The sequence below is a fragment of the Octodon degus genome, unplaced genomic scaffold, assembly GCF_000260255.1.
Source record: "Octodon degus isolate 3935 unplaced genomic scaffold, OctDeg1.0 scaffold00039, whole genome shotgun sequence".
Taxonomy (NCBI): domain Eukaryota; kingdom Metazoa; phylum Chordata; class Mammalia; order Rodentia; family Octodontidae; genus Octodon; species Octodon degus.
Window position 1 is genome coordinate 13,982,597 of NW_004524615.1, and position 3,722 is coordinate 13,986,318.

Consider the following 3,722-nt stretch of genomic DNA (forward strand, 5'->3'; position numbering starts at 1 on the left):
TAGCCTCCAGGATAAGTGAGAGATCACTGTACCCTCTCCCTCAACCTTGGCCAGGCAAGCCAAATGCATGTGGCAAGCAGAAGACTGCTTCGTCACAACCTGCCATAGTTCTTGGCACATAGTAACTGCTAATTAAATGTCCATTCTTTCTCCCTAGATTCCGTTGGAACAGTATGCAGACTGGCTGGTGTGCTGCTCTTGCACGGGTCTCTTCAGTGCCCTAGGGTTTTTTTTAAAGTGGATGCCACTGTTACTGTTTATCTAGATGTCTTCCCAGAGCCTGGGTGCTCATCATCACGGGCAGGGCTTTGGAAAGGTGGTCAAGTCCTGGATCCTACAGCTTAGTGTGACGTCAGGACACAGGGCTTGGTCAGCAGAAGGGTGGCACTGTTGATGTGGCTCCGAAGGCCCAGCTTGCTCCTGGCTCCTCCCTCCTCTGGAGGGAGGAGGCCGTTGTCATGTGAGCCACTCAGCTTCCACCGCACCCCTCAGCTATGCTGTTTCGTCATTGGTGCCAGCCAGTCATGGGCTGAAAATGTGAGCCAAAGCAGACTTCCCCTTATTTAAATTGTGGGTGTTGGGGATTTTGTGAAGCGATGAGAAGAGTAACCAAGACAGTGCCCAAAGTTTGATGCGATGTGCTTGGTATTTGCTAACGAAGGAATATTGTTGTTTTGTGATCCACAACCAGACATCAGTGGATTCAGCTGAAGATGCTACCGCGCTTTAACCCCCAGCTTGGCATTTGTTGACTCAGCGGTTATTTACTGAGGGCCTACTACCTGTCAGGCCCTATTCTCAAGGCTGCAGAGCAAGCAGTGAACAGAACTTACATTCTAGTTCAGAGGTCTAGACAGTTGTCAGCCAAGCAGAGAGATAAATACAACTTGTTATTTCAGATAGCAAAGATGTGGATCTAACGTCCTCAGGGGTGACCAGAGGCTGGGATGGGTGTCAGCAGCGGGGAGGGAGGAGCTCTGAAGAGATGCCGTTTGAGCAAAGACTGGGTGAGAACAAGCTGCTACATAGGCAGGGTAGTGTCACACTACTGGTCTATTAACCAACTGTCCAAACAAATCCTACGTTTTTGGCATGAATTATTAAACCTGATCTTCCTCCCCCGCCCCCCCTTGGCAAGAGATTTACACATTGTTTGCAGACTAACCCCATTTTCTCGGTTCTGAATTTCAGCTTCTGATGTCTTGGCACTTTGCTGACCTGGAGAGACCGCCCTTCCCAGGATCAGCCCATTCCTAGAGGTGAAGCAGGATGTAGCAGAGAAGTCAGTGGCAAACTCACTGTCCCCAGGGCCTCCTTGGGGGCTCTTGCATTTAGGGCAGTGGCAAGCCAGCTGCCCAGTCGCCCCAGGGCCAAGCACAGAACAACTCAGACAGCCACTGTGCTCCAGCCTGAACCCACCCATCCCACCTTCCCACGCTAGCTCGTCTGCCTCCTGGAGCGCGGTGCCTCCCAAGTGGCCCCCATGGTGTGCTCCCTGTCTCCAGGGTCTGTGGATGTCAACTTTTGCCTTCATGATACTAATTGCCAGATCTGTATGTCTTAGCATACTGAATTAAAGAAAATCCCACTGAATTTAACAGGAAGTGTCTTCCTGTTACCCTAGACCAGTGTGCTAAGCTATAGCCATCATTTGGAAGTCGGACAGTCGTCCATCGTGGGACCTTCCTCTCCTTTCTTTGAGTCACCTGCAGAGTGCACAAACGTCTCCTGCGTGTCCATGTTTGTGCTCATGTCACACCAGGTCACCAGGAGGAACCGCACAGCCAGGCCTGTGAGCCGGTCCTGGAAACCTGAAGTTAAGGTGGCCCCATTATGCAACCAGGCGCACATCAGCTCCTTCCCTCAACTTCTCTTGAGATCTCCTTAGCCCAAGCCTCACATTTCTCTAACTTGTGATGTGAAAAGCACTCTCTTCCTTGTCTGGTGAAACAAGGAACTAAGTGTCGAGCGTTAGTGTACCTTCAACTGAGAGTCAAGCGCAAGAAAAGCAAATGGGTTGAATTTCCTACAATGTGAGCTCTGGTGAGCCGATCTCTAGTTTCTAATAGTTGTTGCCAAATGGGTTGGTCTACCCGCTCATCGTAGGCCCTTTTAGCAGAATGAAAACTCCATTTGCTGAGATTTAGATCCTTCACTTGTTTGCTCCATAAAAATCTCAAACATTACCAATAAACGCAGGGGAAATTGGGAGGACGACAGGACAATAAAACTCATTCAGAACAAGGATGTAATTTCGGGTGAGTCACAGCGTCATACCCCACCATGGGAAGCGAGGTGCATTCTAGCTGCTTCGTCTCAAAACCATGAATATTGCCCATAGTTCAGAGAATTTAAGAAAAACAAAATTGAAATGGAGCATTTATTTCATCAAATTAAAATACAAAAATAGAATCAAAACTATTTTTAAGAAGTTCTTTGTGTTTTTCCAGTCTCTACTCCCACTTCAAAAGCAGTGGAATATTTTAATGTTTCTCATGAATATTTCTTAAATTAGAATATGAAAGTGTCAAGCTAATGTATTCTTTTATTAAAGCTATGAGTGCTATGTTTAAAATAAAATTAGTCTCTAAAAGGATTTGATGGTTCATGCTTTATAATTTTTATAATTTAAAGTTTAGAAAATAGCTGCTTACTTCAAGTAAAAAGTGTTATTCTGTGACTATTCCATGCTTGGATGTAGTTTTTATTGTATTTGGGGACCTTTTTTTTTTCTTTAGCACAACAAAGAAACAAAAACTAACACCAAGTAAGAATTTCTGTGTGTTCCTCTCATTTAACAGAAGTCTTGCACATCTTTGTAGCTTTTTAAAAAATTAATAATCTTCTAAGATTTAATTCTTCAACTCAGGAGAAAGTGTTAGCAACTTTTCCTCACTGGCTCCTGTGTTTTCCACCTTGCTGTTCTAAAGCGAGACAACACCAGCCTTTGCAAGCAGCCGCGGGTCCTTCGGTGGAGGCCTAAAGAATCACAAGTGCCACCTCAGTGACAGTAATTTAGTAGGAGCCCTGCAAGTGGCCTAAAAGACAGCATGGACAAAACTAACTAGGCCAATGGCAGGAGCGTGAGGAGCACAGGAGGAATAAAAATCAGCCCCTAAAATATGAATGCTGACCTAATTTCAAGGTGGGTTAGTTGTAACAATGTTGTTTCACATGAGGAAAAACATTTATGTGCAAATGAGCCACAGTGAAAACAGTGAATGTTTTTAAGGTGTGCAGAGGAGAATATTAAATATTTAGGAACCACACAATATAGGCGTAGATTGAGTCAGCTTTATGGAGTGAATACTTTAATTGCTTTGAAAGGTTGGTGCACTGTTTCTCAGTGCAGATTTTTGTTCTAAGTGGCTCAAGCCCGTGGTGACAGGAGCGAGACCATCAGGGTTGGATGACAGTCGCCGGCCAGGACTGCCAGGCAGGGCAGGACGACTGCGAGGCACCATCCCCCAAGGGAAGGTGTCACCCTTGCTCCCTCTGGGCACAGCTGCTGTCCGCCAGGGGCTGAGGTGCACAGTGGACAGCAGAATGAGCTGCTGACACTGTTGGGCACTGCACGGCTCTTAGGAGAACCCAGCCTCGCCGCAGCTGCTGTGAAGCCCAGTGCAGAAAAAGAGCAGATGTTGCTGAGACCTAATTTTAAACCTATTTATAGACTTGATAAAGTGCCTTCGTCCACCCACTCGCCCATCAGGGAAGTGCGG